Source organism: Mya arenaria, chromosome 15 (genome assembly GCF_026914265.1).
Source record: "Mya arenaria isolate MELC-2E11 chromosome 15, ASM2691426v1".
NCBI lineage: Eukaryota > Metazoa > Mollusca > Bivalvia > Myida > Myidae > Mya > Mya arenaria.
This window is the reverse complement of record NC_069136.1, coordinates 28237945-28264614: the sequence shown is the minus strand read 5'-3', so window position 1 is coordinate 28264614 and position 26670 is coordinate 28237945. Positions and strand designations below refer to the sequence as shown.

Sequence of the window (26670 nt, the reverse complement as noted above, 5' to 3'; positions counted from 1 at the left end):
CACGAGTGAGTGTACACCCGGCACTGGAACCAATGACTCACGAGTGAGTGTACACCCGGCACTGGAACCAATGACTCACGAGTGAGTGTATACCCGGCACTGGAACCAATGACTCACGAGTGAGTGTACACCCGGCACTGGAACCAATGACTCACGAGTGAGTGTACACCCGGCACTGGAACCAATGACTCACGAGTGAGAGTACACCCGGCACTGGAACCAATGACTCACGAGTGAGAGTACACCCGGCACTGGAACCAATGACTCACGAGTGAGAGTACACCCGGCACTGGAACCAATGACTCACGAGTGAGAGTACACCCGGCACTGGAACCAATGACTCACGAGTGAGAGTACACCCGGCACTGGAACCAATGACTCACGAGTGAGAGTACACCCGGCACTGGAACCAATGACCCACGAGTGAGAGTACACCCGGCACTGGAACCAATGACCCACGAGTGAGAGTACACCCGGCACTGGAACCAATGACCCACGAGTGAGAGTACACCCGGCACTGGAACCAATGACCCACGAGTGAGAGTACACCCGGCACTGGAACCAATGACCCATGAGTGAGAGTACACCCGGCACTGGAACCAATGACCCATGAGTGAGAGTTCACCCGGCACTGGAACCAATGACTCATGAGTGAGGGTACACCGGCACTGGAACCAATGACCCACGAGTGAGAGTACACCCGGCACTGGAACCAATGACCCACGAGTGAGAGTACACCCGGCACTGGAACCAATGACCCACGAGTGAGAGTACACCCGGCACTGGAACCAATGACTCATGAGTGAGAGTACACCGGCACTGGAGCCAATGACTCATGAGTGAGAGTACACCGGCACTGGAGCCAATGACTCATGAGTGAGAGTACACCGGCACTGGAGCCAATGACTCATGAGTGAGAGTACACCCGGCACTGGAGCCAATGACTCATGAGTGAGAGTACACCCGGCACTGGAGCCAATGACTCATGAGTGAGAGTACACCCGGCACTGGAGCCAATGACTCATGAGTGAGAGTACACCCGGCACTGGAACCAATGACTCATGAGTGAGAGTACACCGGGCACTGGAACCAATGACTCATGAGTGAGAGTACACCGGCACTGGAACCAATGACTCATGAGTGAGAGTACACCCGGCACTGGACCCAATGACTCATGAGTGAGAGTACACCCGGCACTGGACCCAATGACTCATGAGTGAGAGTACACCCGGCACTGGACCCAATGACTCATGAGTGAGAGTACACCCGGCACTGGGCCCAATGACTCATGAGTGAGAGTACACCCGGCACTGGACCCAATGACTCATGAGTGAGAGTACACCCGGCACTGGACCCAATGACTCATGAGTGAGAGTACACCCGGCACTGGACCCAATGACTCATGAGTGAGAGTACACCCGGCACTATAACCAATGACTCATGAGTGAGAGTACACCCGGCACTATAACCAATGACTCATGAGTGAGGGTACACCGGCACTGGAACCAATGACTCATGAGTGAGGGTACACCGGCACTGGAACCAATGACTCATGAGTGAAGGTACACCGGCACTGGAACCAATGACTCATGAGTGAGGGAACACCCGGCACTGGAACCAATGACTCATGAGTGAGGGAACACCCGGCACTGGAACCAATGACTCATGAGTGAGGGAACACCCGGCACTGGAACCAATGACTCATGAGTGAGGGAACACCCGGCACTGGAACCAATGACTCATGAGTGAGGGAACACCCGGCACTGGAACCAATGACTCATGAGTGAGTGAACACCCGGCACTGGAACCAATGACTCATGAGTGAGGGAACACCCGGCACTGGAACCAATGACTCATGAGTGAGGGAACACCCGGCACTGGAACCAATGACTCATGAGTGAGGGAACACCCGGCACTGGAACCAATGACTCATGAGTGAGGGAACACCCGGCACTGGAACCAATGACTCATGAGTGAGGGAACACCCGGCACTGGAACCAATGACTCATGAGTGAGAGTACACCCGGCACTGGAACCAATGACTCATGAGTGAGAGTACACCCGGCACTGGAACCAATGACTCATGAGTGAGTGTACACCCGGCACTGGAACCAATGACTCATGAGTGAGTGTACACCCGGCACTGGAACCAATGACTCATGAGTGAGTGTACACCCGGCACTGGAACCAATGACTCATGAGTGAGTGTACACCCGGCACTGGAACCAATGACTCATGAGTGAGAGTACACACGGCACTGGAACCAATGACTCACGAGTGAGAGTACACCCGGCACTGGAACCAATGACTCACGAGTGAGAGTACACCCGGCACTGGAACCAATGACTCACGAGTGAGAGTACACCCGGCACTGGAACCAATGACTCACGAGTGAGAGTACACCCGGCACTGGAACCAATGACTCACGAGTGAGAGTACACCCGGCACTGGAACCAATGACTCACGAGTGAGAGTACACCCGGCACTGGAACCAATGACTCACGAGTGAGAGTACACCCGGCACTGGAACCAATGACTCACGAGTGAGAGTACACCCGGCACTGGAACCAATGACTCACGAGTGAGAGTACACCCGGCACTGGAACCAATGACTCACGAGTGAGTGTACACCCGGCACTGGAACCAATGACTCACGAGTGAGTGTACACCCGGCACTGGAACCAATGACTCACGAGTGAGTGTACACCCGGCACTGGAACCAATGACTCACGAGTGAGAGTACACCCGGCACTGGAACCAATGACTCACGAGTGAGAGTACACCCGGCACTGGAACCAATGACCCACGAGTGAGAGTACACCCGGCACTGGAACCAATGACTCACGAGTGAGAGTACACCCGGCACTGGAACCAATGACCCACGAGTGAGAGTACACCCGGCACTGGAACCAATGACTCATGAGTGAGAGTACACCGGCACTGGAACCAATGACTCACGAGTGAGAGTACACCCGGCACTGGAACCAATGACTCACGAGTGAGAGTACACCCGGCACTGGAACCAATGACTCACGAGTGAGAGTACACCCGGCACTGGAACCAATGACTCACGAGTGAGAGTACACCCGGCACTGGAACCAATGACTCACGAGTGAGAGTACACCCGGCACTGGAACCAATGACTCACGAGTGAGAGTACACCCGGCACTGGAACCAATGACTCACGAGTGAGAGTACACCCGGCACTGGAACCAATGACTCACGAGTGAGAGTACACCCGGCACTGGAACCAATGACCCACGAGTGAGAGTACACCCGGCACTGGAACCAATGACTCACGAGTGAGAGTACACCCGGCACTGGAACCAATGACCCACGAGTGAGAGTACACCCGGCACTGGAACCAATGACCCACGAGTGAGAGTACACCCGGCACTGGAACCAATGACCCACGAGTGAGAGTACACCCGGCACTGGAACCAATGACCCACGAGTGAGAGTACACCCGGCACTGGAACCAATGACCCACGAGTGAGAGTACACCCGGCACTGGAACCAATGACCCACGAGTGAGAGTACACCCGGCACTGGAACCAATGACCCACGAGTGAGAGTACACCCGGCACTGGAACCAATGACTCACGAGTGAGAGTACACCCGGCACTGGAACCAATGACCCACGAGTGAGAGTACACCCGGCACTGGAACCAATGACCCACGAGTGAGAGTACACCCGGCACTGGAACCAATGACCCACGAGTGAGAGTACACCCGGCACTGGAACCAATGACCCACGAGTGAGAGTACACCCGGCACTGGAACCAATGACCCACGAGTGAGAGTACACCCGGCACTGGAACCAATGACCCACGAGTGAGAGTACACCCGGCACTGGAACCAATGACTCACGAGTGAGAGTACACCCGGCACTGGAACCAATGACTCACGAGTGAGAGTACACCCGGCACTGGAACCAATGACTCACGAGTGAGAGTACACCCGGCACTGGAACCAATGACTCACGAGTGAGAGTACACCCGGCACTGGAACCAATGACTCACGAGTGAGAGTACACCCGGCACTGGAACCAATGACTCACGAGTGAGAGTACACCCGGCACTGGAACCAATGACTCACGAGTGAGAGTACACCCGGCACTGGAACCAATGACTCACGAGTGAGAGTACACCCGGCACTGGAACCAATGACTCACGAGTGAGAGTACACCCGGCACTGGAACCAATGACTCACGAGTGAGAGTACACCCGGCACTGGAACCAATGACTCACGAGTGAGAGTACACCCGGCACTGGAACCAATGACTCACGAGTGAGAGTACACCCGGCACTGGAACCAATGACTCACGAGTGAGAGGAGTGAGAGTACACCCGGCACTGGAACCAGCGACTCATCTTCTACGCAGTAATTTTCCTTTAGCGGAAATCAATTCAAAACTTTAAATGTGTATTCCATTAAGACATTCAAATATAGTTGATGTGGAGGGAAGACATCTGCACCAAGCACAAACAGAAGGTTTTTGTTGTATCGCGCACTGGTTTGTTTCAAAAATGAATGTTTCGAATTTAATGGTCAAACTATACTTGTTTTCAAAATATAAAACGCGGAAACGTGATTTTGCTCAGAATCTTATTATGTATCAGACGGCAATAATTACTGTCATGTAAAAGGGATGTAGCCGTTGCGTTGTGTTAGCACTCATTCTACTTTACCACATCATTATCAAACAACAGAATTGGAATTTATGCACTTTCATCATTAAAAAGTTTCATCATATTTAGTGTAAATGATGTTACGTTTTATTGATCGGTCACTGTATTTTATAAACTGATTATGAACCGAAATAAATTAGAACAAATGAACAAACATCGCTTTCAATTCAAGAGTTTAAAACTGTTCATTAAATACAATCCATATATTTCAAATCATTCTTAAGGGTTTTGTTATTATTGCATATGTCTTGCTTTTACTTTAATTTCAAGTTACAAGCTTTTTAGGCTATGTCGGCAATACAAATATATTTGAAAATGAATCACTGCTGGAAACACTATGATATCTAACTCTTTGATCTATCTCTGAAACTGCTTTTTATGGATATTATTAAGTGGGTCGAATTCCTATTTAAGGTCATATAAGATAAAAAAAAAGAATTTAACGTATCTTACATTGTAGTAATGTATAAACAATGAAATATGGAATTTAAAACTAGGTGAGGAATAGGATACAATAATGTTAAATAAAAACATGTGAATTCTATCAGTTATTTCTTGCAAAGCAAGGCTTCTGCTTGATATACAGGACAATAAAATCATCGAGTTTCAGAGTAAACAAAAGATATAAAGTTCGACCAAAGCCTGTAAATCTTTAAAACCTATAAGTATCATGATGTCATTTTTTAGTTTCTATATTTGCCCTTCCTAGCGACGCGTAAAATAAACTAACTGCTTTACTAGATTTATTATACGCCAATATTGCAAAGAGATAAGAAAGGGATATACACCATAGATATCCTGATAAGCCTCAAAGTTGGCAATGACTATTAGCATTATCCACACCATACTTTATCCGTGCCACTGCATCAGTTTACTAGCAGGTATACATAGTCTGGTATGTGATGATCTGTTTCCAACGTGAAGTAATTACCAAAGACAATAGAAAAGTTGCAAAACACTACTTTTACGGGTACGTGTACAAGAGGACTTCTTATTTTTATACGTCATCATGGTAAGTGTCTTTTGAACCCGTTAAGAATGACACGTACGGTAATAACAGAAAAGTTGATAATGCGAGTTTAACAGAGGATACCAGTATAAATTTAAACTAAAATTTCGCAAACTAGTTTAAAACTCATCCGCAGTGCTAGGAAAGCTACACACACAAGTGCACGAACACTTCGTTTATCGCAATTTATTTTTGTTTCAGTTCCGTGACAATGTATATTACATATGCGTAAATACTTCCACATTCCTTCATTCGATAAAATGATGTGTTCATATAAATACCGCGTTGCTGTCATACTTGTTCTCTTCCAGCAGGATTGCCAGCAGAGCCATGGTAAATGACTTGGTTACAGAACCAATGTTGAACAATGTATCTTCGTCAACGGGCCGCCCGCTCTTTAAATCAGCCGTCCCAAACCCTTGTGTCCATTTATCGTTTTCTGTATAAAACAGTAAGTTGTCCACACTTTAACATGGAGTGAACGCTAAAGTAGGCCAATGTAAGCTATAATATGAAATACAATGTAAAGTATACTTGTGGCGTATATCACACCAATGCGCTATAGTATACCAATGCGCTATAGTATACCAATGCACTATAGTGTACACATTAATGATAAAGTATACCAATGCGCTTTAGTATACAAATTAATGATGAAGTATACCAATGCGCTATGGCATACAAATAAATGATATTGTATACCAATGCGCTATATTGTACACATTAATGATAAAGTATACCAATGCGCTATAGTATACAAATTAATGATGAAGTATACCAATGCACTAAAGTATACCAATGCGCTATAGTATACAAATTAATGATCTGTGCACTTTAGTATTCCAATGCAAGCTACAATACACAAATTAAAGGTATATTATACCGAATGCACGCTGAGAAAATGAAGTCTGATGTTTGTTAAGCTCTGTTGCTTGGTGACCCCGTAACAGATTGATTTCAATTGCTTGTCACCAGTAGGCATAATAAGGGGATGGAAATATTTTACCAATATTGCAGTGACTGTGGTTTTTTTCTTTATTCTGTATTTCAAATCGGGTGTGGAATAACCTATTTCATGAACATTTATGGCCAAAACACCTTTTGGTAATTTATTAAATAAATCAAATATCTCTCTACACATAATTCAATAATGAACAAAGCTTGTGGCGATCCATAAGTGTTGTTTAAATAACCATATGTTAATATCTTATGAAATACTCGTGGTGGCATTTCAATTTCACGGTGTTAATTTTTGCAATTTTAAAAGTTAAATAGTTCACATTCATTAATTCACAGTGCATACAATATAACTTTTCGTTTGTCTATTTTAATTACAGAAACTTATATAATATAAATCATGATGGTCGTATGTAAAAGTCATTGTAGATTTATTTCATCGTTAACGATGGTCGAATATAAAAGTAATTACGGAATCATACCATACCGATTCGAATAAAAAAACAACTATATACCCTCTCCTCATAAATAATTTTGTTACCTTTGAAGATGCCGACCGTCATACCTGGAACGTGATGGCATTCTATCGATGCCTGTATAAGTTTCACAACGTCTTGTTCCGTTTCACCGTCAAACACTGCTCCATGTGCGCTGGTTAACAGGAAGGTCGCAACAAAATAACGGAGAACGTACCGCATAGCTTACTAAGTATTTGTAACGTGAGTGTGAGTAATCCAGCTGTTACCTCGTTTTTTCAATACAGTATGTTCAATTAAACTTCACAACTACTGTTTGTTATTGGCTTACTTTCTTTGCAGAGGATATTTGAAATGAAGAGATAGACGTTCAAAAACCTTTTTCAAAGTCATATACAGATAGTAAAATGTCTATATATAATATCGTTTTGTAGAACGTTATCTTGTTAGGTTTCAAGTGTTCAGTTTTACCACCGGCAATATAAATAACGTCTTCGTTTAATTTGCAACTCAAGCAAATATTTACATATGCTTTAGTTGTTAAGGTACGTTATAACTACGAATTACATGACGTGGTCTAGGATGCCCTCTCCATGTATAATGCTACTTCAGATTGATATGTTTTTGAAACCTGAGTAATGCACACAATTTATAGTTGTTATACTTGAATTTAGTCAGATATATTAATTATTTTTAAAGAAAGAAATATAATATAATCAATGAAAACAATAATTGTATAAAACACTATGAGGATCGACAAACAAACAGAGGCATATTATGTAAGATGATAATACGCTATATCATGTCGGGAGATACTATCTATACATGTATAACACTTACTTGAATTAAAGATACTCGTAGTACATTAACAATGGTAAGACGAAGAATAAATACTTCTGAAATACATATAATTGTATATTTAGTGTCTTGCATGAGATCAACTAGCCTTTCTACGTATTTTCGTTTTCAATTCAATCTACGTAGTTCGACATATACATTCCTAACATTTTCTTTAAAAAAGCGTCTTGTTGTAACTTTTTATCGCATTTTTATGTTTGAAGTATTGAATATTTCAAGTTGATCGGTCAAAATATCACTGTTTTCAATAATTAGAACACTGATATTTGATATTGATTATAAGCACGTGTTTTCCGCAACGACAATGAAGTGGATTTAATCTTTGTGTTCTTGTGCCTTTATTTGTTTGTGGAAATAACTTGTCTCTATATCGGACTTAAATCATCAAGAACAGTTTTAGAAGCAAATTGGGATAACTGATGTTTAACCTTTGATTTTGCCTTTAATATATGGAAAGAAACAGGGTCTAAAAGTTTATGGCCTAACTATCATAATATCCAAACAAAACGTTTGTACTTAAAACTGCCATGCGGGATGAGAATTTTAAACTTCAATCTGAAAACTAGAAGCGAAGCATGTCGACATTTCCAAGATTTTAATATAGACAATCAAAACTAATAGTCAATAACTTTCTTACATCAGTTACTAAAAATAGCAGTCCTTAACTTGACTTCAATTTTAAATTATCAAAAAGAGACGTATCTGAAAATTACTCTAGTTAAGTATCTTATATGTTTAGTTTCCATCAATTCTAACTAAAATTCTTCGGCGGGAACCATTTTCCTATTTTAAGTGACACTGGCTTTTCCTTAAAAGCAATCCTAATCTAGCTGTTTACACCTACGTACATTTCTATCCATCAATTTTAATTCAAGTTCTCGTGCAGAAACCATTTATCTATTTTTGGTAACAATGACTTTGGCTCAAGACCCTCAAAGGTAATATCAGCCTAGAACTTTACATAACCTTCCTACACACCAACCCTCATTACTATCCATCGATTCTTACCAACTTTATTTGGTAGAAAACATTCTATTTTTAGTAACAGTACCTTTGACCTTGACCCAAAGTCTCTGAAAGCTTACTGCGTTAGCTGTTATACTATTCTAAACATATATTATACTTAAAATTGTCATGTGGGATCATGAAAAATGGCTACTACAAAATGGATAACACCATACTCAAAATAAGGTAATGGTTGATTTGAAGACAAATAAAAGACATAAAAACATCAGCTCAAAACAAACAACAATCCAGAAATACATCGATAAGTTTCCTAAGCAATTATTTAATACTTTATAATATAGAACAATGATGTAGTGCATTAATTCGGGATCAAATCCACAATACTTGTCAACAATGTAATAACCAACTTGATCGCTACAACAATCAGTTTGTCATACGATGAATCCAAAAACAGCCAACCTCAATATTTATATGGAAATGAATACCTTACAATAAACCTTTCAGTTCCGGCTTCCAATAGGTCTGAATGTCTCTAACAAATTGTCAACCCACTTTTTTGGAAAGAATTTACAAAATGTAAGCCCGGTAGGTAAAATTCGTATTCGGATTTCTAAAAGCAGTTGGTCCAAAGTACCAGTAGAGTTTTTAACAATGTGTAAGAGACATTGAAGTGTGACTGATTGGTTAATTGTTAGGTTAAATAACTTGAGGTTAACAATAGCACTAAGACATACAACAAAGCGCTATATTTGTTCATTTTGCAAGCTGCGGGCCAATAGATCGTGCCATCAGCGCAGGCGAATGCTCTTCTAATTATGTATTATAATAAATGGCGAGAAGTTATAAAATAGCAATCGCTAAATTATTTTTGAGCGATATTTTACAATATATTTCTGCATTTATCACATAGAGAAATTCCTGACTGTTTGCAAGTTAAACATAAAAGACTTGCTCCACATATTATTTAAGAAAAATAAATCACTTCATTTTTCCTCAGTCATTGTGACTTAATAATGCCGGGCTTATTAATGTATTTTGTATGTCAAAAACACTGTCGTTTTGATCACAAATCAGAGCATTTGGTGAGTGTCAATGTGTGTCACTAACAGAAGTAATCGCTATTCGCTGCATAGTTGATCTCACCGCGCGGGGAGGCATTAAAGTGTCCACAAGGGTTCACGTGAATTGTGTTTATCTGACTTGCCAGCTCTATAAAATACATGTGTAGCTAATTACCGCTCGATTTCTTTTTAAGTACAAGTTTTTGAAAAATAGTCAATGAACAAGTAGATTCTTACTTTAAAGAAATTTACCATATTTATAAATTTCAGTCTGCCTTTAAAAGTGTATAAAATATAAATGGATAAGGGTAATGTAATAGGCACTATTCAGAATGCGTTCGGAACTGATAACCGTGCCCGATACCATTGGCAAGACATTCTGCTTATGAAACATCTAGCATCGGGTCTGGGTGATGACACACTGAGCTGGATTAAATCTTTTTTTAGACAACAGCTTGTATATACCGCTGCTGTACATTCTGCAACTACCCAAGTACATGTGTTGTTTCTCAGGGAACACTTTTATTTTTAATCTATGTCAATGACATGTCCATAGTGGTTAAAACAAGCTTTTGTTTAATGTAGATGGTTCAGGCATACTTATATCTGGTCTGATATTGATAAGATTTTACTGAAGATCTAACTGTTGTGAGTCAATGGAAAGTTGATTATAATGTGTCATTGCACCTGAAAGACTGAGTCAATTTTGTGAGGATCCAAGTCTATATAAATATCTACCTCTACCCTGTGATAAGGAATGGTACAATTAAAGAGTCCACAGCTTCTGTCAAATATTTTGGAGCTAATTGGATCAGAATTTGTCTATAATAAATTGACACAGTCAGGTTTTTAGAAGGCAACATCCATGTTAAGGTTCTTGTACGGCGAGAAAACATTATAGGCGCCGTTGTGTATGCGATTGCTGTGGTTAATCGCCATTTCCCCTCGAATGAACATGGACGTAGTTATTTTAATTCAGCAGTTAAGCCGAAGGATTTGAGTCTAAAGAGAACCTAAGCAATAAACCACTTAACTGGGAATCAATTTGAACTAAGTGATAAATAATACTTACTAAAATGCTATAATTAATTAATATTATTATTATCTTTTTTACGAACTACTTTTCACCTATGCACCGGTTTACATGGCGGAGATGTAAGATGTGTTCCGAATATATTGTTGTCTTGTAAATTTCACGATCACGATATTATAATGCTTGTAAACCAGCGATTGCTATCTTCAACTTAAGAGTGGATGAAAATCAGGTATCATAACATTGTGGTAAATTTTATGCAATATTAGCCTATTTGCCTATTTTGGACCTTTGCAGGCGGACATTGACTTGAGTTATATCATTGTAAGCTTCTAATATACACAATTCAGAGTAATTGATCAGTCAATTCCTATGGATCTGAGTTAAAACTTATTCCAGGCGGCCATTTGCATCAGTTAAAATAGTATTTACACACATTTCTAATTGGAATCGCATACTCAGAATACTAAGAATATGAATTCAATCTACTGATTAAATGCAAATATCAGGGAATGATCATTCCTTCCTAAAAATACTTGTTCAAATGTTAAACTTCAATTTCGGTTTCACCGTTTGATAATTAACAGATGACCATCACTGACCGATACAGGGACTTCTGCACTTATTTAATCCATTTTGCCGCGAAACCAAATGTGAGGCGCATATACTGTATAAAATGTATAGGAAGTATAAAAAGGATATATTATCCTAAAATATTTTATCAGATGTATATTTTTTTATATATTTTTTAATTTATTATGTAATTATTTAAATATCTTGTCAGATTAAATATATAATATATTTTTTTAATAATTTTACTGTGAAGATTTGAAACGAAAATCACTATAAAACAGTTATGGTCAAGAAAAGTATAATATTCTTAGAATTCCAGCAAATTATTTGGCACTTGGAGGCACTTTTGGCAATTGAATTGACGTGGGTTCATGTTTCTTTAGAGATGATTTCGCTTTAAACGCATACAAAAAATAATTATTTTCATCACGACCCGACGTTGTATCGTTACAGTTTGTTTTTGTGGTAACGTTGTTATGGTCCATCAGCGGAACGTAAAGTTCCCACGGGTATGTTATCTCCATCAAGAATCGATCTTTGTCTTGGGTTGAGTAGAGATTTCCCCCAGTCTTCCCGATTCGAAGTAAAGCTGCGTTCGCGAGCTTCCATTCACAGTTAATATGAAATTGGGTTGAAACTCATTTTCGTAGATTCCAGTGTACTCGGAAATATCTGGCAAAAAAGCAAAGTTTTCCGTCACTTTCGAATCTGTCTCATTAACTTCTTTCCAAGGTAGAGGAAAAGAGCAAGCAGTTGATGAGTTCAGCCATGATTCTTTGTCCAATAATATGTCTGCTATATAGTACATGGTTGTCGTCAACGATTTGGACTGGTAATCTTTAAACAGGCCTCCATTTGTACTTATACATATCCCTGCAATAAACATTTGTATATTTACTGCAGTAACTACTACAGTTAATCATGCTGTTAATAAGTTTAAAAAATCTCCAACTACGAAGTTGTTGTTGTAAAACCTCAAACATACATTCATCAAACTACAATAAAAATCACAAAAACAACAGTTTCGCAATCCAATGAGAAATATGCTGCTGACTTAAGCATACCCTATTGTTATCCCCTACAAAAATTAGCCTTTGTAGTTTCTATAGAATGCATGTTCATCAAAACATTGTTCTATGTCTTTGACGTTGACCAAGTGTCATTAAACCGGGTTGACAAATAAACTTTTTGCTGCTGAACTTGTTTCTGTTTCAATTTTATAATAACAGTTTATAAATACCCTGTAACCACTGGAAGTGATTATGGTCTAACATTACTTCATTCTAACACGGTTTCAAGGGTATTTTGTATATTCATTATATATTTTATGCCGGTCGGGACGAGTGCGACTGTCGAGAGTTGTCAAAATAGGAGGTCGCGGGAGTTGTCGGGTCGCTGAGGAGATTGTTCCCGAAAATGGGAGCTTCACTGACTGAGCTGAATAATGAAGATGAAGTTTGTTTAAAAATCAAGTCCTATATTTATTTTGAAAGCAAACACACATATATATATATATATATCAATAAACACAAAGTACAAATGGATGTTACAAATACTTAAACTAATTTGGGGATACAACTCGCTTTTAAAAATGCATGTGAAAGGTTAACTGGTTGACAACATTTCATATTACAATTAGTTTAATTTAATAATTGTTTGTTTAGTAACTTTAATAAAATGAGCTTTATAAATACTTGCAAACAGAAATAACATCTGTACATTTCTAAGTGAGTTCATATTTTAAGACAAATAATTGAATAATCATAATTTCCACATAATTCAAACTTCTTATTATATGAATATAACTTCTAAATGTTTTAACAATAAATTCACAAAATATTAAAACTATTATATTTAAAAGTACTTTGATAAAATAAATTGAGTTAAACACAAAAAGTAATATATAAAAATAATGACAACATACCTGAATAATGAAGATGAAATTTGTTTGAAAATCAAGTCCTTTATGATTTTCAGGACACAGGCTTCATCTTAAATACTAAGTTTTTAACAATATGATGCAGATCTCAGATTTGATAAGCATCATTAAATCATTAACTTGTCAGTACAAAAATTCTAAAATTGAAGCTGAGTAGCCTGAGGGATTGTGCTACTGTTTTGAAGAAAAATATATGATAGGTTGACATCAATTAATGTAATTAAAGGAAACCACTTAGCCTAAGGTGGCCAAATTATTAAACTAAAAAACAAGTTAAGAATCTAAAAAGATATTTATCAACTGCCAAAAATAGTATACAGGCTGCAGGCATTAATATGTTTACATGATTTATAGACATACAAAGTTCGAAAAGGAGTTTTTAGTCATAATAGTTATTCTTAAACTATAAATCTAAATAAGTAATTCTGAGTTATTTAACAACATACACATCCTCCACTGTGCCACATCGCTCGGTGACGTGGAAATACAGACTAGCATTAAGACCACAAACCTCCAATGTTCTACACCGCTTTGTTACCTAGAATTGCAGACCAGCGTTAGGTAAGATGACAATCCTCCACTGTGCCACACCGCTCGGTAACCTGGAAATACAGTCCAGCGCTATGTAAGACCGCATTCCTCCACTGTGTCACATCGCTCGGTAATCTGGAAATACAGACCGGCGTTATGTACGACTGAAAGCCCCGATTGTGCAACACCGCTTTGTAACCTGGAAATAAAACCAGTGTTATGTAAGACCACAAGCCTCCACTGCGTCACACTGCACGGTAACCTGGAAACACAGACAAGCGTTTAGACCACAAGCCTCTACTGTGCCACACCGTTCGGTTGCCTAGAAATACAGACAAGCGCTATGTAAGACCACAAGCCTCTACTGTCCCACGACGCTCTGTCACCTTAAATATACATGATAAGGATAAACAATATTTTAACTGAGGAATCTGTGGCCATGTAGCTTTTTATGGACAAACCCATATACAGTGTGTGTATACAACGTAATAAATTACAACATTTTCTACGTCGGAAGGCAACCTTTCGCTTAAAATGAACACTTAAAACAAAGATAACTCTACTTTTACTATACCATTTTAAATGAAACAAAGGGCAGCCTATGCCGCTTATGGAGTCCCGCCTTCGTTTTATAACAGGAGTTTGATCAGGCAGGGCACTGTAAGCGGCGTACACTGCGCTATGTTTCATTTAAAATGGTGAAGAAATAGTGATATTATCTTTGTTTAAAGCTTTCATTCGAAGAAGTATTCTTTTCCAACGTAGCATTCATGACGCAATTTATCACGTGGTATACACACACTGATATATAAAGGCTTACATTTTTATTTGTAAACAGTGTTTTATCATTATATAAATGCAAATGAGTTACACATAACAATGCGTTAAAATTATTACTTTTCTTTCGTGCTTCTATCTAGACTTGATACCTGAATACCTTTAACTCTTGATGCTAAAAATGTGATGAAATAGACGTTCTTGACATTTGTATTTTATCACTGGAAGTGCGGATAGTTATATTTTGTGTCTGAATTCGAGGTTGATTTCATCACTCAATCTAAGGTTAGCCTATTCGAAGTGAGGTACTATAATGACCTTGTCAGACTATCACGATACATCCGCCGACTAACATCAAGAAACATAAGCATATTATACATCTCAGCCTATACTTTGAATAAATGTTTGCCTATTTTATGTTAAAAAATCTATGATTTTGCACCTATAATACGAGTCTAATGCGACTTTCTTCCGAGTTCCACATTTTTACATAAGTACAAACTAACTTCAATATGTATTCGACATTTTAATGAATATATGGGTTTTCCTGACAACGATGGGAATACTTAAAAGTGTACAGTAACTTCATTGTAACTAAATTCAAACATTTCTCGAGCAATGCTTCATAGAACTCTCTTTTGCAAAATGGTGTGCATGATCCGTCTTGCATTGTACGTTGACGCCTTATATAGACAGGGTTATTGAGGCTGGTAAATGACGCGAAAAAACGACGATTGGCAGCACCGTGCAAGGCAGTTTAACTACAACATATGGTAAAGTAAAGGACTTTGATAGAGAATAAAGAGACAACAGTCTAAAAGTCCCTAAGACACTGTCCAGACATGTGCGAAAAAAACAACAACAGTTTAACTGCGAATGGAAAAGTTCCCGTCAAATTTCCACTAATATGACGCTAGTTTTGTAAATATAGTGATCAGTGACGTGGACCCTATTTCTGTATTACATACGCAGGGGAAGTCGTTTGATACAAAGAGTTGTCAATCGCGATTTTTTTTTATTCTAGACCCCTGTGTTTATGTAATAAAACAATAGGGTAAACCAATTATATCATCAATCCGTAAAATGTGTAATTAAATAGTTTTTGCGAAAATATGTAAACTACAAATACTTAAATGCATACCATCGTAGCTACTCTCGAACCATGAGTATCCATACCCGACTAGCAAGTCAGATATGGGGAATGTAGGTTTTGACACGGTGACCTTCCCTTTCTTCGCAGGAATGGCAGCTGAAATGCAAATACGATTCTCAACATTTGTGGTACAAATGGGAATCCATTGAGAAACAATTGACACAGTTCAGCATTGATAACATCTAAATGTAACACGAAAATAGTCGAAAGGAAGTAAGCAAATTTAAATATTTGATCAACATTTGCTTATTTTAAGTAACTGACTACCTGAGAAAGCTTCACTGGAGAGCTTTGGGTCTGCCAGCTGGTCCCCATTCGTTGTATTCCCATTGTTTAGGACAAACTGTAAATAACGCACCATGTCCTCTGCAGACGACAATATGGCTCCTGCTGGCTCCGCCGTGTGCAGTCTTTAAATAGTAATAAGCTCACAACATTTCTAAATATTAAATTAAACATTCTAAACAAACATGAATCAAAACTCTAAATTCGTTTGAAATGAGTAACGTTCCGTATTTTTCAAGTCTTGCTGGGTATTAGTGTTTTTTATTATAAATATAGCTACAACTATTAGGTTATAGTAATATATAAGGGATCTTACTCATACATATGTGAAGTTGATTTCTCAAACGAGTCGTCCTTGTATATATACGGATGCGCCATATCACTTGAAAGAACGTTTAATGTCTTTTTCAGTATTTTAGTTGAAATCATTCCAAGGGGAACAAAAATTCGTAACGTCACAAGATTTTTCCACGTATCTCCACCTAACTTTTCTGCCACATGGCCAAGTAACATATACATGTAATTGTTGTAGATGAAGGAGTCCCTTAAAGGGATTTGCTCTGGCAGATACCTCATTCGTCTGCAATACAATATTATGTGTGAAACGATTCATAATGATTGATCCATTCTGAGTATTGAGCGTACACGTATTTTGATATTATATGTTATATAAATTGTAACATTACTAAACAAAATGACACTTTTTTACAATAGTCTGCTGACGTTGCATTGCTCATTGCATTGTTTGCATTTAACTAGAGCATTGCGCCAATGCAGCAATGAAATAAAACAGTTTAACTATACTTATTACATATGAATTATATTTGTATATATTTGGTCAAATATGAGAGGAGTTATTACTTGCACAAGTCTTCACTCGATAAAGATGATGAAAACCCAGCCATTATGCCATTGTCAGGATTGGCTAGGCCTGTTCTATGAGACAAAAGGTCTCGAAGAGCTGTCTCCCATGTCCTAAAGTCGTCAATGAACCCATACTCTGAGCCAAGAATATCGGATAGCTTCGCCGTCCACTGTAATCTGTACCAAATAACCATGTATTGGAACCCAAGACTTATTAGTGAGAGACAGTCGGGTTGACCAATCTTTTACTAACTTTCCTTTGAATCAATTCAAAGTTTTAGAAGTATATTAAATAAAAGCATTGGCAAATACAGCTGAAAGAAGGGGGATAGCTGCCACCATGTACGAAACAAAAATGTATCGTTTTACGTTATTCGTGTGTTTCAAGTAGTGAATGTTTCGGATTTAATGGTCGAAATATACTTGTTTTCAATATATTAAACGCGGATACGTGATTTGGCTCATGATCTTGTTATATATCTTACGGCAATAATTATTGTTCTGCAAAAGGGAAGTAGCCGTTGCGTTGTGTTTGCAACGTCCCTACTTTACTACTTTTACCACTATCAAACAACAGAGTGATTCGCATTTATTGAAAAGTAGTTACTTCATTTGCCAAAAAATCCACGCAGAGGGTACTGCGAATTCGAACCCACAGCATTACAGATTGTTTAGCAATGTCAAGTAAGAGCAAACTTGACTGCTGCAGCAATCAATATATCATGCGATGATTGCACTTAACTACGGATTAATATCGAAAATGGCAACTAATGGATAATGATAACTTTAATCCTGCCCTTGGTAAACGATAGCTAAAAGTGCGAATTTGTCACCCGCTTTTTTATAAACAAGAGCGTCTGTTGTCTTTATCTGAGCGTAGGGCTTTTATCAAGCATACCATCTTTTCCAACGATTCGTGCTATCTTGGTTGGACTGTCCTTGCATTTATACTTTTATCATCTAAAAATTGATCCATTTTAGTGTAAATGATGTCACGTTTAATGAGTTTTGATCGGTCACTGTAGTTTATCAACTACTTATAAACAGATGTAAAGTAGAAATCAAGAACAATACATATGTGAACAACTAGAGAAACAAGCTCAGTAGCATTTAACATAAACCCGGTTTAAAAGCACTGGGTAAACGCCAAAGAAATAGAACAAAAAAATCACAAACAAGAAACATGGAAGAATATCACAAAACTCCACAAACAGCACATTGCATACATACTATATATAAAAAAAACTTGGTATGTTTATCAAGGATTGTTAGGTGCCGCCTTGGAACGGTCAGTAATTATAAATGTAAATTTACTGGGGGTTTAAACCAGTTTGTGCGCACAACCTCACCCTTATCCCAACAATCCCGAATAAAGTAATAAAGTAAATGGTTGAACGTCATCAATTTTCAAGGTGTTTCCTAAACTTTTCCTTTTTCTAGATTTTGCCAAAGTCTCGTTTAAAATAGGACTTCTTTCATTTTCTATGCATATTTTAAAAAAAGGTGCATTTATTAAGGCTTGTGAGGTACCGCCTTGGAACGGTCAATAAAATGTTAATTTACTGGGGTTTAAACAAGTTTACGTGCACAAACCTCACTCTTATCCTAACAATAGTGAATAAAGAAATAACGTAAAAGGCAAATTTTATCAAAGTATGCATTAACTTGAACCTCATTTACCTCACGTAAATATGTTTGTTTTATCTATTCTACTGTGTACAACTCTTTTATCAAATACACTAAAAAAACATCAACCCATTAATATGGATTATGTTGTTATTGCATGTGTCTTGCTTAAACTTTAATTTAAAGTTTCAAGTTTTATTGGCCATATCGGCTATACAAAGGCTTTGGCCATTAAGAAAACATGAATGAGATATACATCAATTGTTTAGTTGACAAATACAAAACACTTTTGAAAAGTAAATGGAATATAAAAAATAGTTAAAAACTAATTCATTAGAGACTACGAATCACCTGGATCAAATCATTGTCAATACATTTAGACAAACAACTTATATTAGTATTTTGTATTGTCACTTTCAGGCATATATCTTTTAACTCCATTGTTTCCAGTTATGTACATTTGATACTATATAAATGCTTCTAAATAGTGTTTTTTTTTAAAACAATTGTAATTTGAACGATGTTTATAATTAACTTCTGTTACTTAACTATGTTTGAAAATGAAACACTGCGGGAAACCCTTAGATTCCTAAATCTATGATCTCTCACTGAAGCTACTGATGATGGATAGTGTTAAGTGGCACAGATTCTTATTTAAGGACACATTAGATAAATAGTTCAGAATATCCAACAGGGTTGTAATGTTGAAACAAGGAATTCTATAATTAAAAACTAGCTCAAGAATATGATACAAGTTTGATCAATAAAAATGTGATCTATATCAGTTATTTCCTGCATAGCACGGCTTTTGTTTGATATACAAAAACAAATCATCGCTTCTTCAGAGGATACAAAAGCACAAGTTTGGTTAAAAGTATGTCAACCCTAGCTAAAGTTATTCAATACCAGGTGGTTGTCAATCTTTTGTATCAACAGCCATGACCATAGGGGCTCCAAACACAATCCCATGAAAGGTCCATTATCTCTTCCTATATGAAAAGTTTGGTCACAATATGTCAACCCTTTCTAAAGATATAAGTAATAACTATTTTTAGCAACAGTGACCTCGACTTTGACCATGACTCTAAGGGCCCAAAACACAATACAATGAATGGTCTTTATAAATGTCTAATATATACCAAGTTTGGTCGCAAATCGTCGACCCTAACTGAAGTTATTCAATACCAACCATTTTCTATTTATAGTAACAGTGACATAGGGGCTTCAAACACAATCCCATGATAAACTCTTCCTCTATACCAAGTTTGGTCACTAGATGTCACACCTAACTAAATGATTCGATACCATAAGTGAGTTTGTTGTTGCCCTCCCTACGGCCAACCAAAACAACTGATAATCAGTTTCCACTTTGGGTAAACCTGTTAAAAAATATTAAAGCGTGCCTGTCGAAAGAAATAAAAAAAGTAGGAAATAAGTCCACCAAGGGCAAAAATTACTAAAAGGTTCAAATCGAGTTATGTAACCTAATTATTAGATGGTCGTCAATAATTGTGCTAAGCATTAAGACAATTGAATGAAGGATATAAAAGTTATTGACAAAATAGTCAGTGATAATGTCGACCTGCTCTAAATCATAAACCGGACGCCGACGCCGAAGCTGGGACGAGTAGTAAAGCCTTCTTATTGTTAGAATAATCTAGCTTTATTATACGTCAATATTGCACAGTGATAAGGAAGCGATAGGGATCATAGATACGAGGATAAGCCCTAAAGCTTGCAATTACCATCAGCTGTATTTGGTTCATACTGAACGCTTGACATTGCACAAGTTTAATAGCAGGTAGACCTATAATCGTATAAGGTGGTCGGTTTCTAACGTGTAAGTTATTGTAAAGACAAAAGAGAAGTTGCAAACCACTACTTATAAGGGTAAGCGCTTCGTCATCAATGTATGTGTCTATAACACCTGTTTATAACGACATGTACGATAATACGAGCAATGCGGATAATACTGTATCACCGAGCATACCAGTACAAATTCAGACAAAAATATAACAAACGAGTTTTGAACTTAACTGTCATTTTTCAATGTTCGGATTGCTACACCCATTTTTTTTTTCGTTTTGTTTCTGTTCCGTGATGAAATATACTACATATGCAATCTCATATCCGAAATAGTATGTGTTGATATAAATACCGCTATGCTGTCATACTTGCTCTCTTTAAGCAGGATCGCCAGCAGAGCCATGATAAATGACTTGGTTATAGAACAATGTATCTTCGTCAACAGGCCGTCCACTCTTTAATTCAGCCGTCCCAAACCCTCGTGTCCATGTAAAAAAAACAATAGGTTTTTCACAACTTAACATAAAATGTTAAACATATAAGACTAGGACGTAAGCAGTCAAGGTAGAACAATGTAAGCTTTAGTATACCAGTGCAAGCTATGGTTTACCAATTCGCTATAGTTTACTAATGCAAGTTCAAGTATACCAGTACAACGTATGACATACCAGTGCAAAGTATAGCATATCATTCCGCAAAAGAATGATAATTATATAATAATACATGGTTGACCATGGCTTTTGGTTGATAATTGCCCCTGTGGAAGGAATAATTGCCCGAGGGCAAATATTATCACTGGGGCAATTATCAACCAAAAGCCATGGTCAACCATGTATTATCTTGTGTAATACATATGTTTTGTCATTTCTCAATGATTTCAAATGGATTTAAAAACATGGTTTTGTAGAACAATAAAGGATATGTCATATAATTAGCATGTAGTCAGAAAGTCTTTAAACTGAGATATAACCAAATGGTTTTGAATAACATTAGCTGCAAAAATAACGAGTGACTGAAAATCAAAATAGCAAACCTTTTCGTACGTGTTTTCAGAATAAGCCTACATTTTTCCATTATTAACCTTCATGTTTTACATCTGCTGAGTGTGATGTTCATTTCAATAAGTGAGTACAGCTAGGGTCGATCAAGCCTAGAAGCAGTTTCATAAGAATCTCGGCTTGAATATCAATATTTTAACACTAACTCCAGTTTAAGATACATGAACTACACTAGCAATGATTTACTACACTTTTACTTTCATGTAAATATTGACGACGAATAAATGCTTCTGAAATAAACTCAAATGAGTTGAACTGTATATTTCGTGGCTTACATTAGATTAATGAATTTCATTACACTATGTTAATTACGTAATTCTAAGAAGATCGACATGTTCATTTTAAATACAAACCCTGCCGAATTCATAAGGGCTCGTATACAAGTTTTATCAGTCTTACTTCGTATTTTCTTTTTAAATTTGATCAACGTAGATCGACATATACATTGTATATAAACAAGAATGGAATTCATAAGGGTTTGAATAGCTTTTCTATCATCAAAATCCAATTTGTAGGTAAGCTTCTCTCGAGAAATGCGTGAATAACACGAGATGTCCAGATAGAGGGTAAAGAAGAAAGTCAGAAGTGAGTCAATCCTGTCCTGATTGTTTTGTTTTGTTTGTAAACCACTTCTTCATTTTTTACGTATAATTGCGACAGTAAATCCGTTGTTTGTTTCGATTTGAACTAATAATGTGATTCATTCATTCATTCATTCGTTCGTTCGTTCGTTCGTTCGTTCGTTCGTTCGTTCGTTCGTTCGTTCGATCGTTCGTTCGTTCATGCATTCGTTCATTCGTTCATGCATCCATTCATTCATTCATTCATTCATTTATTTATTCATTCGTTCATTCATTTCATATATTCATTCACTCATCTATTCGTTCGTTCGTTCGTCAGTCCGTCCGTCCGTCCGTCCGTCCGTCCGTCCGTCCGTCCGTCCGTTCGTTCGTTCGTTCGTTCGTTCGTTATTTCGTTCCTTCGTTCATTCATTCATTTATTTATTCATTCGTTCATTCATTTCATATATTCATTCATTCGTTCGTCCGTTCGTTCGTTCGTCCGTCCGTCCGTCCGTCCGTCCGTCCGTCCGTCCGTTCGTTCGTTCGTTCGTTCGTTCGTTCATTCATTCATTCAATCGTTCGTTCGTTCGTTCGTTCGTTCGTTCGTTCGTTCGTTCGTTCGTTCGTTCGTTCGTTCGTTCGTTCGTTCATTCATTCATTCATTCTTCCATTTATTTTTTCAATATATCCTCTGCAAGGGAGATTTGAATACAATGTAACATATATGAGCATGTTTAAATATGTAAGAACTATGAAGAAAAAGTAAGATATTTCATGCGTGAAATAGCATGAGAATAATACGCAATATATGCACAAAAAAAAATGTTTCAGTATAATTTAAACACTATCGAAGGTTTTGTATACATTGAACGCATCTTGTACATAACTAAACTAAGCTTGCATAATAGCAATTGATTATAGTCTTCATTTTTATGTAATTGCTCCCTAAAACAAAATCTCTGAAAATGGTCGAATCTTTTTTAGCTATTTCGGATCCGACATGTTGACCCAATACCATGTTAAGATCACAATAAAAACGTTAGCGTACAGCTGCTGTGTACGGACAAGCAAAAGCGATATGCTCGGTTTTGTCAAAGAACACGCGTTTGCAAATTAAACACACGGAGTGCAGTAAAGAGATAAAGTGCGCAAGTTTTAAGTCCGAGCGATTATTTGCCAACTGCCACACAACACATGGCTCAATTTGATTATGGAGATTGTTGAACAGTAAAAAATCCCTGTCACTGTTAAGGTTTGGGCGCCATAGAGTTAGTTCTGTCTGTTTGACAGTTTTATGGATAGAGCTTTTCCAGCTCGACTTCGAACGTGCTACATTATGCAATATGAAATCGTTAAGGCTATCTTGTAAGCGGTACTTGTTTACCAAAGCAAATATGTAGGTATTAAGCCAAGCATTGGATTACTTGTTCCACGATTAGAAAAGTTACATATTTCCTTAAAAAAAGTTGTCACGTTAAACTATCGGAAGGCAGCGTCATAATCTTTTGCAGAAAAGATAATTTGCGGATCTCTACTAAGCTTACTAGACGATATTGCCACACCATTGAATTACACATGTCGGAACGAGTGTATTTATTAAAGCCTTGAATTATTTTAACAACATAATGTTAAGTTCTATTGATGATATCCGATGACTTGAGGTTATTCCACAATTTGCTTCCTTATAAAATAGTTTAATGATTGTTTTGTATATGCTTGTGGAAGTTAATGGACTAAGACCCTCGCCATGTAGTCCATAACATTTCATAGCATGGAATGAGTATTTGCCCTTTTGGCACCGTTCTTAAATACGTGTTGCAGACCGCATTCCATATTTAAAGTTTACTAATATCCCTAAATGAGTGGACGATTCGACGTAATAAAGCGATTGTCCGGCAAATGTTACTGATAATGGAATTGACAAGCGTTTGGGGAGAACGACAAGTAACGAAATTTCATAGTATTGATTTCAAAATTGTGAAGAACTGCGTAGTCTTGTACAATATCAAGCATATGCTGAAGAACGGAGGGCCTCAAAGCAACCAGTGTAATGTCATCTGCGAGGGTAGGATTCCCTGCAGCAATTGTACCAACTTTGGCTCCATAGACTGATTTTTCTAATTGATTAAGCAAGTCGTCAATATGCACTAAATATTAAAAGCCTGATAATACGCCTTTTTGGGCATCTACGTACATTTATAGGGTCGGACGTTAAACCAGACCACCTCACGTATGTTGTAAGGTTTTGGAAACAATTTAATAGCGTTTTTCATAGCTTCTCTTGAATTGCACGATCGTACAATTTCAAAACTAAGGAGTCGTGCAAGACAGCATCAAAGGCGCATTTTATATCTAACCGAGCTACATATACATTAATTCCACTATCGTGATTATTACCCGAAGATTAAAGGCTGCAGTATTACAACTTAGTTCGTTTTTAAATCCTTGTTGTTGTTTGTTTCGAAATTTAGAACATGACATTTTACCAAATCTAATTACGATGGCAAAATATTTTGCAAAACGTAGAAATAAGCGAAATCGACCTTTAACTACTAGGCCTTGACCGTGGCTTGCCATTTCCTTTGTAAATAGGGATGATGTAAATAAGTTTCCATGACACTGGATACTCTTCATAACGTACTATATTAGAAAACAAAACCTTAAGGGCCATAATAACTAAAAACGTGTTCATTTAATACCGAGTCTGGACCGGGAGCTTTTCCACAATTCCTTTTAATCGCTTGTCAAACGAAATCATTAATTGCGCAATAATTGTTGATAGACTTAGCTTGTCTTTGGTTAACATGGACATCTTCAGTTTTTAATATAATTGCATTCATTGATAAGATTCAAGATACAAGATTTGTTTACAGAATATCCAGAAGGCCATAGCCCATATGGACAAATAAATATACAATATTGTGTTTTCAGGTGATTACATGCATACATGATTACGCATTACAACTGAAATATGTTTCGTGAAAGCCTACAGCGATCAGGGTTAGTCTGAGAGTTGATGTAGGCAAGCACCTGTGCTAACGTTGCTCCATTGATTTGGCAAAACTTAATTCGATATTTTTTCCAAATATTAATCAAACATCCTTTGTAACATGTTTTCTGTAATAAGGCGCTGAACGAATTTTACGAAGGAACATTTTGTTAGAGATATGTTGCAATTCCGTTTGCATTCATACGGACAAAAATTTGATAGTATGAATATGTTTTATATCATAATGTTCCAGATAATCCAGCAATGTCATCAAATTCTTGCTGTTTCTTGATGATATAGTTTCACATGTGAATGCCATCTAGTTAGAAGTAGGAACATTAATTACATGGTTTCAATAGTGCAAATATTGTTTATCTCAAAGCTACATGACATAAGATATACAAACATGACAGGATTGGAAAGTGATGAACCCTGGAAGTATTCATACTCTTGTTTTACTTTTGCATAAACATGCAGCTGCGTTTGAAATAAAAGTCTGGAAATCATTATGTTTGCTTAGCTTTTTAAACACTTTCAACTGTATGGTATTTCTTCTTGAATAAGTCACGTAATAATTACAATGCCATTTGTTTCAACTAAGTGATAACATTACTTTCTAAAATGCCACAATAAATTAATATAATTATTATTATTATTACGAACTACTTTTCACTAATACACCGGTTTACGTCCAAGGCTCGTCGAATGGCGGAGAAGTCTGAAGGTTTCCGATTTTGATATGGTTTGGTTAGTTCAAGAGCACGCTATTATAATGCTTAGATTCTAGCGATTGCTTTTTTCAACTCAAGAGTAGATGGAAACCAGGTCTCATAGCATTATGGTAAATTTAATGCAATTTTAGCTTATTTGTCTAGTTTTCCCTTTTACAGGCAGACATCATCATAATTGACTTGAGTTATTCCATTTTTTCAATAAGGGAATTTTGGTGTTAATAGTTTAATGCAAGCTTCTAATATACACAAATCTAAGTAATTTTCAGTCATTTCCTATGCATCTGAGTTAAAAAACACATTTCGAATTCGAATCGCATACTTAGAATATAAATTCAAACTACTGATAAAATGCAAAATTCTTGTATTGTATACGACTAACAAACAAAAATGAAAGGCCATTTTTCGTTAAACGTTTTATAAAAGATCTGATTGGTTTATTAAAATTACAAATTCTTGTGTTTGACATAGATGGTTTGAAATACATGTTAAAATGTTAACCTTAATTTTCATTTTCACCGGTGAATAATAAACAGATGACCATCACTGCCCGATATGGCGACCTCTGTACCAACTTTATTCATTTTGCCGCGAAACCAAATATAAGACGCATAAAATGTATAAAATGTGTACGAAGTATAAAAAGAATAATTATATTATCCTTAAATATTTAATACTTGATCAAATGTCCAGATTTATCATTTTCAAATTAATTATGTTATTA

The 26670-nt window shown here is 37.4% G+C and overlaps 1 pseudogene; it reads right to left on the bottom strand.

Annotated features, from left to right (window-relative positions):
• LOC128219267 (uncharacterized) overlaps window positions 1-21692 on the bottom strand; it is a 30795-nt pseudogene extending 9103 nt beyond the window's left edge.
• Window positions 21693-26670: the final 4978 nt, after the last annotated feature.